This window comes from Antechinus flavipes, chromosome 3, assembly GCF_016432865.1.
Source record: "Antechinus flavipes isolate AdamAnt ecotype Samford, QLD, Australia chromosome 3, AdamAnt_v2, whole genome shotgun sequence".
In the NCBI taxonomy this organism is placed as follows: Eukaryota; Metazoa; Chordata; class Mammalia; order Dasyuromorphia; family Dasyuridae; genus Antechinus; species Antechinus flavipes.
The window spans coordinates 410046931-410061553 of NC_067400.1; the positions used below are offsets into that span (position 1 = coordinate 410046931).

General features: G+C 35.1%; 1 protein-coding gene across 2 annotated transcripts in view; it reads left to right on the top strand.

The window, feature by feature from the left end:
• The first annotated feature begins 4635 nt into the window (after nt 1-4635).
• ZNF385B (zinc finger protein 385B) overlaps nt 4636-14623 on the top strand; it is a 531497-nt gene continuing 521509 nt past the window's right edge. The window contains exon 1 of one of the 2 annotated variants that reach the window (XM_051986113.1): nt 4636-5055. The gene's annotated coding sequence lies outside the window, so the exon portion shown is untranslated. The remainder of the gene's footprint in view (nt 5056-14623) is intronic. The other variant, XM_051986114.1, reaches the window with a different exon arrangement.

Sequence of the window (14623 nt, forward strand, 5' to 3'; positions counted from 1 at the left end):
AAGGTGATAATTTCTCTGTGACTTGAACCTGACTTAAAATGCAACTATCTATCAAAAGTCCCTCTTCATCCTCCATTATGTAAAATGGAGCCTTTGTTCAATTGTTATAAGTAATTTAGGTAGCCAATGATGTTCTTTTTTTAGTTAGCAAACTATTTTATTTGCAAAACTGTCCCTATATTTTGTTTTAGGTTATATGTTTATGGAAGCCAAAAGTCCTTTTTTGCTCAATACTCAAATTTCAATTTTGTAAAAAATAATAAATAGACTATTTACCAAAAATACTTTATATTTGCATAATGATTTACAGTTTTTGAAGCCCTTTAAGGCATATAATTTTATTTGATCTTCACAACAAGCTTGTTAGGTACATAAATCAGTTAGCTGACATAGTGGATAGAGCACTGGGCCTGGAGTCAGACTTGAGTTAAAATGTAATCTACAATACTTATCAATGCTAGAACTTTACAAAGTCACTTAAACTTATTTGCTTCAGTTTTTTCAATTGTAAATAGTTGTTATAAAGATAAAATTAGATATTTGTAAAGGACTTAGCACAGCGTCTGGCACTTAGCAGGTACTTAATTAATACTAATTTCCTCCATTCCTTGCTAACCACAAAACACTTTAGACTTGATATCATCTTTCCTCAAATTTCATGTAACTCTTTCTTTTGTAATTCTCTAATGCAATAGATATTATAGATATAATAGATATTACTTAATATAGATGTTACTTAAATATTGTACCTTCTCTAGAGCCCATCACAGTGTTTTGCACACACCAGGCACTTATTAAATATTTGTTGTATCACTGTCATCGTTATATAGATGAAGAAACTGAAGTTCAAAAAGGTTAGCCAGCTACTATATGGCAGAGTCAAGATCAGAAACCAGGAATCAGCAAGAAGATGAAGAGTGCTAAGACTAGGTCATGGAATAGTTAACAAGATTTTGATTCCAAAGATCTGGTCATTAATGATTCAGTGTTACCTAGTAAGTCACTAGTGCAATGCACCAGAAAAGTGTCCTTGACACTATGCTATTTATTTAACATTTTTATCAACATTAAGTCTATCAATAAATTGAAGATATCCTCTAAAGTGAACTTATGGAAGAACATGAATAAAATTTGCTCAGGAGCGATGAGCATGGAAGGGTTTGTAATCATCATTAGAGAAGCCACTCAAATAAATGAAATCAGAGTCCCATTTGAATTATCATTCAAATAAATAAATGGGATAATTATCAGTTTTTCATACACCACAGAGGAAAAAGTGAAAACTAACATGTTAAATGACATATTTTATATTCAAAAAATTTCAACAGGCAATAGGACATTGATCCAAATCTAATATTAAATCTAGTGGGAATAAATATGAGCTATATCATAGTATCATTTCAGTTCTGGGGACTGAATTTAAGGAAGGACAATGGCAAACTGAAGAACAACCAAAACACCAACATATTGAAGGACCTTGAAATTATATAAGAATCCATTGAAAGAATGAAAACATCTAGCCTGAAGAAGAGAATTCTTAGTGTTGATAATTATCTTTAAGTATTAAGAAGTCTGTTATATGGAAAAAGAATTAGACTTCTGCTTGCCCCCAGAAGACAGAATTCTGAATTATGGGCATATGTTTCAGTGGCAGACTCTGGTTAGATAGAAAGAAAAACTTCCAAGCAATCAGAGTTATTCTAAAGTGGAATGCACTGCTTTGAGAGATAGTGGATCACCCCTCCCTAAAGTTCTTGAGCAAAGGCAGGAAACTCACTTGTTGAGAGTGTTGTAGAAGAGGGGATTCTCAGTAGAATAGATTGCCCGAGAGATTCCTATTTTCTAATTCCCAGTCTAAAGTTTTTTCCACTTTACCACAGGAGCACAAATGATTTATCATAGTGATTAAGCCACTTTTTCTGTCATCTTCTCTATTTCTGAAAGAAATGTACTTGCTGTTCTCTGGGTTGGCTACCCCTCCATTCCTGCCAAGGTGGTAGCTTTCTTTGCAATAATTCTAATATCTTATCCTAAGCTCCCTGGGTTGAATTTCATTTTCTTGTTACTTGGAAATTGCTTCACCTCCTCAGGAGCTGTAGGGCTGATTTAAAAAGAATTTTCCTGTGGGGTTATGGGAAGTAAGGTGATAAAATTCCCACACTAGTTATCAATAGGAAAACCCCAGACTTGAAGTAGTCCAAGTCACCCATATGAACAAGTTGTAGCTGAAATATTTAGGATTTGAATTTTTTCTTTCTTTCTTTTTTAAAATGATACTTCTAAGTACCAGGAAACACAACTGTCAATTCTTATGTAAAACCATGCTTAGTTAGGGGTGATTGAAAATGGACCAGGAGGAATAATGAATGTGTGTTGCACTTTGCAGGGGATTAAAAAAAATTACATAAGCTGCTACATTGTGCAGACTTTGGAGAACACACCACACGGTTGTTACATTAGTTTTCAAAGGTTAATCATTTGCTTCCAAGTGTAATCCAAAATTTTGATTTTTATCTTTAAATTCATTCCTCTACCTCCCACCCCCTTTATTTTTATTTTTTATTTGGACCTTAGATACTAAGAGAATTCAACATAACAATTAAGTTCAACTACAGAGGAACACCTATCAAATTTCAACTTCAAGGTTCTGGAAACCCAATATTTTCCTTATGGATTGATTTTTACTTCTGGAATTTCCTTCTTATCCTACTTTAGCAGAAGCCCATCTTGCTGACCTTCAGGGACTGGTGAAAGATTTGCTGTCTACCTAAGCTTTCTAAACCTTCTGGTTATTATTAAGATGGGGAGAGGGATACCAAGATTCAAATTTTACTTCAGAATTCTATCCTCTGGGGCCAAGAAGAAGCGTAATCCATCTCCCATAAGACAATCAATAAACGTCTTCTTTTTTTTCTTTTCTCCAGGATAGATTTCTTCAGTTCTTTCAATGGATTCTTGGGTGATATGATCTCAAGGTCCTTCCTTACTTGATGTGGTTGTTGTCTAGTTTGTCATTGTACTTTCTTAAATTCGGCCCCCAAAACCGAACTGATACTCCAGACATAGCTCATATTCATTCTTACTAGATTTAATTTGATTAGATTTGGATCAGTATTCTATTGCCTATTAAAATCTTTTGAATACAATAAAATAGGATACACACACACACACACATATATACACACACATATATATCTTTATATGTATACGCACATTATACATAATATATAAAACATTTATAAATATGTGTGTAAATATGTGTAAATATATACAAAGAGTTATGTAGAGCTGATATGGATTGTGGACATACAGGGGACAATCAGCACATTATTTCCCATGCCACAAGTCTCAAGTGTACTCAAGTGTCCAGTAATCCTAAAGTCCAGGACAGCTAATAAATCCAAACTGATGTTCTGAACTTCTTTTGGATTTTTTTTTCTTGAAACTTTCCCACTCCAGTCCACTCTGGAGAGAAATGTTGGCTGAAAAAATGGACTTCAGTTGGACTCCAAGATATTTATATAGGACAGGCTGTGCCAAGACATTACCAGCTGCTATGTTAATTATTAATGAGGCAGTTAATGTCAATCATCTGAGTGGAGAACCAAAAGGGCTGTTTTATTATAAATCACCTGGTTAGAGGCCCATGTCCTGGAGCACAGTGCTGTCATTTACAACACTTGGACTTCTCCCTAAAGCTGCAATGTCAGAGATCTGAGATATTACTCTAGTAAAGCTCCTCCTTTCCAATTCGCCACACCTTTGCAGTTTCTAAATTATTTAAAGAAAATTGTCATCACCAAGATAAGTTGCAGCAGGCTGCAAGGTCCAAAAACTTTTTTAAAAGACTAATAAATAAGCAGAGCCTGGGACAAATTAAGGATGTCCCTCTCTTTCTACATATACATCCCCAACAATGTTTCAGGATTAAAGTCTACCAGTGAAGCAATGCTGTGGGGGGCCTTTAGCATCGCAGACATTCTTAGGTATACCAAAGAGATGTCGATGATAGGCAGGGCAGTGATCTCTGAATTGAATAAAAAGGAGGAAAAAGAAATGCTGAATGGATTGGTTCCAAAAAGAGGCTTTTCACTTTTTACTTGAGTAATATTTAAAGCATCCACCCCATTGTTTGTTTTGGACAAACTCCACTTGGTGTTACCTTTGTGCGACTTAGCAAGCAGATTTTCAGTGACTTGAGCACAAGGAAAATCTATCCAAAGTGTCGTCTTCTACAGAATGAGTTTCCTCTCCCTCTCTCCGGCTTTGGAAGAAGGCACTCCCTCTGTCGATGCAGGGTTCTGCAGTGTGTCAAAGAGCCCCTGAAATGTTTCCTCAGCGAGTGTGTTTGTGTGTGTGTGTGTGTGTGTGTTTCTTTGCATTTGGAGAACCCCTTGTGTGCAAATTGTTAACTAGCTCTCTTATGGGATTTACGCATGCAAATACATATCTGAAGAGTCCCCTCTTGCCCTTCTTTTCATTCCTCTTATCCAGATCCCCCTTTTGGGGGGGCTACTTCCAAGCGTGACGATTTGGGGGATATTACACTGGAACACTTTGAACCCCAGCCCCAGAGCCAGGCTCACGAACAGAGGGAACCCCGTGAGTGGGAGTGCTTGCACACACACACACACACGTTACGCAGGACAGGGCGGCACACACCCCTCACCTGGGGTTTGGGGAAAGTGGGATGTGGGGGCGGAGTGGCTTGGGGCAGGGCGGCGCGCAGGCGCTCAGCTGGCAGGACGGTTGCTGGACGCTTCAGTCCTGCACTAGGGAGAAGAGTTGAATAGTTCCCGGGGATCAGTTCGTAGAAGCGGCTGTCTAGTCTTCAGCTACTTCTCCCCGACCGCGGCTGCAGTGGCGGCGGCAGCGGCGGGAGCAGGAGCATCAGCAGCTATCGTTCTCTGTTAAAGAGCGTCTGCGCGTTGACACCAGCCTTAAGCCTTGCTGGTCTCCCCAGCAGCAGCAGCAGCAGGAGCAACAGCTTCTCCCCCGCCCCGCGCACAAGCTGGAGGAGCCCGCGCCCGACGTTTCTGCTGTAGGTGCTGCAAGGTAAGGGAGGTAGTTCCCATCCCTGCATGCGTCTCTGCCCGTGTCCCTCAGAGATGGGAATGTTCCTGCAAATCCTGCAAGTCCTCTCCTTCCTCTTCCCCCCTCCCACCATGTGTCCTCCTGGGACTAAAAAGGACGACTGAAAGGATCTCTCGTCCTCAAAGAGTTTGCACTCCCCCTACCCCTAAACCCTAAGCCCTTACCCCTAACCCTACCCCCCTCGTGACTCTAGTGGGAATCTGTTTCCCACTTGTAGATAGATGATCCTAGATAGAAGCTGCTGGTCGGAGCTGCAGAGGCTTCGCTGGGAGCTCAATGTCACGGAGCAGGAAAGTACATAGAAGAGAGAAGAGGGCCGGCAGATCGCCAAGAGTAGGGGGGGTTTCCCAGTTTTGCAACGAAGCGAGAGGAGGCTGCGTTAGAAGTGGAAGAGTGAGGGACGGGGGAGAGGGCAAGTAAGAGCGACCCATCTGTTACCCGCCTCCTCCCTCCCTCAGCTGAGGAAAACGCCAGTTGAAGTTATCGGTCTGAATTTATATGGTGTCCAAAACGGGATAGCAGTGGGGAGTTTTTCATAGAAGGGATGCTGTTAGGGATGAGAGAGAAAGTCCGAGCCTTTCGTTTCAAATCTCCAGCGAGCTTGGATCCCAGCTCAAACTGGAGGTGGTGGGTGGGGATAAAAGGAAGACTCAGTGACGTGAGGTGGCATGAGGCAGAGGGGAGAAGGTCCCCAAAGTTTATCCTTGTTTCCAGTGCTGAAATGTACTAAACCCACTGTAGAGATAGCAGGGTGAAGGTGGCAGAGCAGGGTGGGAGGATGCTGTGGGATTGCGGAAGGGTTGTTGGGGGGGAGAAAGAAGGAGGGGGGAGTGCCATCTGTTTCACCACTGTCAGATGCGGGGGCCATCGGAGGGGGAAATAGAACTGGCAAGACATTTCTTTCCCAAAGTGCATCTCCCTAGCATCCCCCAGCTCTTGAAGTAACACATTTTTAATACTTATCTGGATGGGATGTTCCTGGAGTGGAGGCGTCAGGGGATGTGGTGGGCACAGCCTGAAAAAATTCAAATTGCAGGGTAATGACTAACAAGGATGCGCACCTCTACAATTGTAAAATAAAATCACTTTGTTAGCTCTCAAAAGTTGCTAGGGAGGAGAAGAGAGGAAGGGCTTCCTTTTCTTGGATATATTTTGTGGTTTGGTTTTCTATTGTTTTGTCCTTGACCACTTATTGGTCATGTATTACACCAATACACCTACAAATTTCGTGGAAGTATAGAAAAAATATGGGATAAATGAGGAAATCCAAAACATCGCCATTTATTTGCTAATGGCCTCTAGTCTAAAATATTGGCAACTGCATATTCCATGGCCGTATAACAAATATGCTTATTGAATTTAAGCATTCTTTTTGCAATGTCAGTATGCTTTATTTTTCTATGTCCTTAAGAGTTCTGAATTTTAAATTATCTTTTTCCTTCAATGCTTTCAAATCATGTTTGCCATTCAAAATGTCCTCACTTTTCCTCTTTTTTTTATGTGTACCATATATAATAACAGTACATTTATGTGTCATACAAACCTATTTTTTTAAAAACAAAAATAACAGGTTTATTCCAAATAGCTCATTTCTTTCAAAATCCATAAAATTTGCATGGCACATTTTTGTCCTCTGAGCTTTTTAAGGTATGAGATGTTATTTGCTTAGAGTAGCTAGCTATTCTGCTTTTCTACTAGTAGGCCTCTTCATTCCTTTATGGCTAAAAAAGCCTTTGGAAAGATGAAATATATCTTTCCTAACAAAAACCCCTATCTATCTTAAGAATCCATCTTGATGATCTAATTATATCACAAAGCCATAAATAGTTTTCAGTGTAACCCTTCTTTCATGCTATATTTAATTTGTGAGGCATTTCATTTCCAATGCATAATAAAGGTAAGGTTCAACCCTGAGAACCTTCATGGATTTCATGTAAGTTTAATATACATGCTATTTAGTGGACTTAAGGAAAGTAATACGTAGAAATGATAGAATTAAAAATATATAGAGACAGTGAAGAATCCGTGACTTGAATCTATCCTAATTAAAAAGAATTGGGGGAGAAAAATAAGTCTTATCTCTCCAACCAGAAAAGAAAATGTCAAGAGTGCATCCTGCTAAAACATGACTGTCTACTGGGACATAACTGCTGATGGAGCATAACTTTTCTTGAAGATGTAACTAGTAAAGGAAGATCCAAGTGTTTCAGAACACCTCATCACTATCAATCACCAGTTATTGACATTACTAAGAGGAATTGCACATACATTATTTGCCATTATTTAGAGCAGGATTAGAGAACACTTAGGAAGAAAATGGCAAGAAAAATCAACAACAATAACTTATAATAGTCAAAGCTAAGGGGTGAGGAACATGGATTGGAATATAGTCATTGAAACAGGTCCAAATGAATTCCTAAAAGAACCCAGTTGAGAGCAATGTTAGTAACCCAGTTGTCATCAGGGGACTGTACTTTATTTTTTAAGAGTGATTAATTTCCAACAGGATTAAGTGTAATTTTTATAAAAACAAACAAACAAAACAAAACAAAAAAAAATCTTTATTGATTTAAGGAAGCAAATGATATTTTGCAGTTTCTCTTGTAATTCATTTGATGCTTTGTCTTTTTAATCTTTAGATAAAGGCATGGTGGATAGCAATGTTGGGTTTTTCTCTTATTTCCCCCTTTTTTTCCTCCTTCACTTGTTTCTTATAATCTTCTTTCTCTATTTTATTGTTTTGCCACTTTCAGGGTGGCATGATGTTCCTTATCATTTTCTCTGTTTAGTCTCTTTTCCTTTCCAATTTTGTTTCCTTTTGGATTTTTAGTTTCCCTTTGCTCCTATGTTTGCTGCCTTCTGTACTGCTGTACCTCTTTCGTACTCTCTTTTTTTATTCCTTATAAGTCCATCAGCACATATTTGCTGTTCTGCCTTTCAGGTAGAATCATGGAGGGGTTAAACAAGGGGAAGCCAGTAGGAATGGCAAAGTTACAGGGACAGTAGATAACTCTCAGGTTTGAGGGTTTCTCACAGCTGAATCTTCCTTGCCTGGCATTTACTTTATAGTTGATGTTTGCAGTAAAGCTGTTTTTTTTTTTTAATTTAAATTTTGAAAGGTAGAACAAGGAGAAGGTTTTGGTTGATTTTTTGCCTTTATTTTTGTCTCCTTTTATCTGTCATCTTTTTTGCTTTGTACTTTCTACTAAAACATTTTTCTCTTGTAAATTATATTATCTTGTTATTTTTCCTACTTCCATTTTCTGTTCTCTTTATTTCCCTTTTTACCTTAAAATAATTGAACCTTTCTTATCTTGATTTTCTCTGCTTTTTACTCACATAATTCCTTTTTATTGGTCCATTTCTATATCATCACCACCAACAACCCCCCAAAAAGAAAAAAATGACATTCATTGTGCTCTTCCTTACTATTTACATTTTTAAAAAATATTTTTTCCACTTCCAAATTCAAGAAGAGTCATATTAACTCATCAAATCTAAATAGGACTAGTGCTTTAATGAATTCTTATTAAGTATCTGGCAGATAGATTTAGTAGCTGAATAAAGGAAGGTAATAGTTGAGTAGCAGATATGAGTATTATGTTTAAAAGAAATGAGTATTTTTGGATATTTGTATTTTTCTGAAGTTATGATCCCTTTTTAAACAGAATTTATTTTGCTTGTATTAAAGTGGCAAGATATTTTAGAGGGAAGACTATAGATTGGAAATTTTGAAATTGACTATAGCTCAGTATTCTTGGGAATTCCACTTAACCCTTTGTGTCTCAATTTGCTGGAGTGTAAATAATGGGGTTTGGGTAGTCGCTAATGTTTCTTTTCTGATGGTAAGTGTATATGGATAATGACTTTGTTGATACATTGTTAGTACAACAGGGATGGGGCAGGGTAGGGAAGGAAGCAATAATGACTTTAATTGTTTGGATTTTCTTGACAATATGCTATCTTCTATTATGAATGCTTCATGTTAAGACTCTAATGTTGATTGTATTTCTCTATTTTAAAATTTATTTTGATGACAAACTCTTCATGATGGGGCAGTACTTAAAACCTCTGAAAGGCTCTCATCTAACTCATTTCAAATTAAATCAGTTATACCAGGCTTTAAGTAGAGATACACTACCACGAAAACCTTTGACTAGCTTCAAGAAGTCCAGCTATTTATAATTGTTTTGAAAAGAGATTTATGTATTTTTTTAAGAAGTCAGCAAAAGCCAAAAATGTAGATGATTGCTTACATATGTATAGAAACTAATCACGTTTTGTTTTTGATCCAATTGATACCATCCAAACACTATGTCCCCCAAACCAGCACAAATAGATTAAAGTATATATGATCTGATAGCTTTTTAAAATAATCTAACTTTTATACTTCTTTAGTGGGAATACATTTTAGCTCATTAATGTAAATAATCTTATCATCAAGAAATAAAAATAATTGACATTCATGAGTTTTAGGAGAACAATTTTGTTTAGTGAATGAATATGAAATGAAATTTCAAAGCATTTACATTTTTGAGTTTGTGAGAAAAAATAATACCTTTGTTATTTTTTAATAGGGAGTTGTAATAATCTTATTCTGCCTAAAACAATCTACATTTTGGAACTGAAACACAGAAAAGGTTGAATGGATGGTAAGAGTAACTTGTTATCTGAAAGAATATATCTTACGTAATAACTCCCAAAATATACCAGGCCTAAGTTTGTGGGGGTCCTATCAATTTCAGGCATAGATGCACAATTATTAATATTTAAAAAGTAATTTGATAAAGGACTTTTTATCGCTGCCTGATAATTTGAAAATAGATTCTGTTTTTATATCATTTTTCTCCTTCAAAATAGAAATGGATCCACAACATAACCATGAACTGAGTATTTCTGTAAGCTTGACTGTTTAAACAAAACATCATTTCCATTAAGTTTTCTCAAATACTCTAACACATTTTCTTTAAATTTATTTTTCTAGCCTATTGATGTAGCATATATGATTAACATTACAACTGAAGAGTGTCAGTGAAATGGGAGAAAAAAAATTTTTTGATGTGACCAATTGAACAAATAATTAAGTTCATACTTACTTTAGCCCAAATATATTATTTAGCATTAAAAACATGCAAAATTTTACAGAAAGCTGTGATTTCTTTATATATTAATTGAAGTTGGCACTGTCTTTTGCAGTTTGGATATTTCAAATATTTTTTAAAACATGTTAATTGCTACTGTAGAGGAAAATGGCTTTGGCAAAATCATATTTGTACACCCATCTATTATAAGATGGGCTTTTACTTTGTATCATAAAAGTTCTTTTGACTTCTTCTTCTTGTTCATCTTTTATTCTCTTTTTTAAAAAATCTACTTAATAATATCTTATTTTTTCCAATTTCATGTAAAGATAATTTTCAACATTCATTTTTGTAAGATTTTTGAACTCAAGTTCTTCTCCCTTCAATTCTTTCCTCCCCTTCCCCAAGACAGCAAACAATCTAATATAGGTTTATAAATGTATAATCATGTTAAAAGAATTTTCCACATTAGCCATATTGTGAATGAAGACTCAATATAAAAGGATTCTTTCTTGATATGTGGTGAGCATTTTCCATCATCACAAGTTCCTTGGAATTATTTTTGATTATTTCATTGCTGAGAAGATTTAAGTCTACTATGGTTAATCATCATATAGTTTTGTTGCTATTTATAGTGTTCTCCTAATTCTGCTCACTTCATCCAGCATCAGTTTATATAAGTCTTTCCAAGTTTTTCTGAAATCAGTCTGTTCATCTATTCTTATAACATAATAGGATTCTCTTGCATTCATATACGACAACTTGTTCAGCCATTCCCTAATTTATGAGCATCCCTTTAATTTCCAATTCTTTGCCATCACAAAAAGAGCTGCTATAAATATATTTGTATGTGTGAGTCCTTTTTTAATGATCTCTTTGGGAGAGAGACTTAATAATAGTATTGCTGGATCAAAGGGTATGCATAGTTCTATATAGCCTTTTAAGTATAGTTTCAAATTGCACTCCAGAATAGTTGGATCATTTTGCAACTCCACCAACAATGCATTCTCCAACATTTATCATTTTCCTTTTCTGTCATATTAGCCAATCTGATAGGTATGTGGTGGTACTTCAGAATTGTTTTACTTTGTCTTTCTCTAATCAATGATAATCAATGATTTAGAGTCTTTTTCATATGACTTTAGTTGACTTTGAGATAGCTTTGATTTATTTATCTGAAATCTTCCTGGAAAGTAACTTGTATTCTTATAAATTTGATTCAGTTCTCTATATATTTTAGAAATGAGATCTTTATCAGAAACACTGGCCATAAAAATTGTTTTTCAGCTTTCTACTTTTCTTTAATTTTGATTGCATTGCTTTTTTATGTTCAAAACCTTTCAATTTAATGTAATCTAAATTATCTATTTTGCATTTCATAAAGTTCTTTATTCTTTATTTGGTCATAAATTCTTTCCTTCTCCATAGATCTGACAAATAAACTATTCTTTGCAACCTTAATTTGCTTATGGTATCATTATTTATGTCTAAATCATTTACCCATTTTGACCTTATCTTAAGAGAGGGTGTGAGGTGTTGATCTATTGATCTATACCTAGTTTATGCCATGCTATTTTCCAGTTTTCTTAATATGTGTTTTGGGTCAAATATTGAGTTTTTATCCCAGAAGCTGGAATCTTTGGATTTATCAAATCATAGTTCACTATAAATCATTTACTGCTATATCTTGTGTACCTGACCTATTCCACTAATCCACCACTCTTTTTTTTTAGCCAATACTAAATAGTTTTGATAATTACCACTTTTATAACATAGTTTTAGATCTGATACAGCTAGGCCATCTACCTTTGCTTTTTCTTTTCATTAATTCTTTTGATATTCTTAACCTTTTGCCTTTCATTCCGAAAAGGAACAATGACATCATGTTGTTATATGAAAGAATAGAGAAGTATGATTGGTAGACTGTCAAGTTGAATCACAGGGATTTTTAGATCTGGAAGAACTCCAACTTTATCTAGTCTAATCTCTTCAACATGACAATTGGGAAAACAGAGTTAGAAAAATTACATTAAAATGTTTGAGATTTGGTTTAGGAATTAAAATTAATTTCATTTTCAGGAATAAAGATTGCTATTTGTATCAGAATTTAACTCTTAGAGATGCGTGAAATGTCAGAAGATCTTGAGTTTTAGTATCTTTTTCAGGTTGGAAAATTTTTCTTAAGTATAAAAAGTGTACCTAATGTCTTTCTCATTTAAAAAAGTTGCTGTTTCTTAAATAAGTTTTATTAATGCCTTTATTTTTGCAACAATTGTTTGTGAATATACTTAAGCTAACATACCACCACCATCAAATGAACACTGTTGAAACAAAGAAAATCAATTAATCAAAACTCACCTGACACAGTAACTTCATCTAATATTCTATAACATTTTATGCCTTTTGTCCCCTATCTATCTACCACAAAGTAGAAGGTGCCTCTTCTTTAAGGTCAGAGTTGATCTTTAATAACTATTTTTAAGGCTATAGATAAAGTGACCACACTTGGTCAGTGGCAGTCAAGACTCTTGTTATTGTGATATCCAGTGCAAGGCACATCTTTCCCCACTTGAGTACAGTATTTTGTTTTTTTCTTCCAAAACTACTAATTAAAAATGTTTTTAATTTTATTGAAGCTGGAAATCATGCTAATTCTTCAATGTATGTTTCAAGCACCAACTAGTAATGCCATTCCTTCAGAAAGCAATCAGAATTTGATGATATCCACTTATGATAATTTACTTAAAAAACTATTTTTTATTTAAAAAAGCATTTATATTGTGCCTACTATGTGTCATAAACTGTGCAAAGTGTTTTTTATTTGTTTTTTGTTTGTTACAAAGATTATTTCCTTTGATCCTCACAACAATCTTGCAAGGTGGTGCTAGTAATCCCATTTTATAATTGAGAAAAATTTAGAAAAACAGTAATTTGTTGAAGGTCATATAGCTAGTGTCTGAGGCTGGATTTGCACTTAGATCACAGGATTTGGAGTTATAAGACTTGAATTCAAATTCTGGATTTTATATGTATGACTGGGCAAATTTGGATCAAATGGATTCCGAAGTCTCTTTCAGCTCTAAATATATGAATCTATGATTAATGTTTTGAAATATCAGTGTGAATATCTACAAATATTTATATATATATGTGCATATGTTTGTGTATGCATAGATATAATGATGATCATGAATACATCTGCTTTGATTATATAACTGAAATTTATTTTCCAAAATGAATTAGTGATGACATATTTTAATATACAAAAGTGTTCAATGCTGATGATTAAACTTTTCTTTATATTCACTGATAAGGACTATATTATTATATGTATTATCTGGTTTAATTATTAATGTCAGAGACTGTAAAGGTAATTATCATTTTCTTGTCAAGGAAAATTTGACAACCATTAGTTTTTGAGTGTTTAGTTTGGAACTTACTCTGCATCTTTAAATCCCTTCACTGGTATTTTCTCATTGATCTCTCTTTATTTTCTGTAAGTGATCAGTCACATGAAAGGGAGAAGCATCATCATGTGTTTGCAAGGACATCACAGTGACTCTTGAAAACAAATTAAGTCTAATCTTAGTAAAGTATAACCCTTTGCTGAGTTTTGACTTTGTTTCAGTATTTTCAGAAGGGGCTGAGTAAGTTAACAAATAGCTTCTAAATGCACATGCTCTTAGAATTCTATATGCCTTTAAGGAATTTAACAGGACCTCCGTTTTTTTTTTTCTTCCTGTATCTATGATTTTATTGATCCAGAGAATTTCTTATTGTGGAAATTTCCTCTCGTGTAAATTTTTAATAATTATAATAAGACTAGCATGGTACTTCAGGATTTACAAAGTATTTTATAAATATGATCTTATTTTATATTCACAACTCTGGGAGACAAATTCTATTATTATTTCCATTTTGTGGGAGGGGGGAACTAAAGCAGAGGTTAATTGATTTGTTCAATATAATATAGCTAGGAAGTATATGAGATAGAATTTGAACACAAGTCTTCCTGATTCCAACCCCAGCCCTCAATATTCATTGTGCAATCTACCAACCTCTAGAGAGTTACCTGCACAAATGGGGTTGTGATATGAATCATAGTCAGAACTGAATCGAAGGAATTGTATTCCAAGGTAAATTCATAATACTGTACACATTTAACCAAAACAGTGAATACAAGTTCTCCTGTATATATTATAACATATGAGAGACAGTTAGGCATAGATAGATTCAGTGCCAGGAACACTGAGGTTCAAGTCCTGCCTCTGACACACTGGCATTGCATCTTCAGATAAGTAATCTAACCTTTCAATGAGCTGAACTCTCTTATACTATAAGTTGATAAGAAGATTTGATAGGAGTAGCCTCACAGGGGAGTTCCCTACACCACTGAACTCCCTTGCATGGGCTGAGATAGCAGTACACTTTTTGAATGAAACTATTGA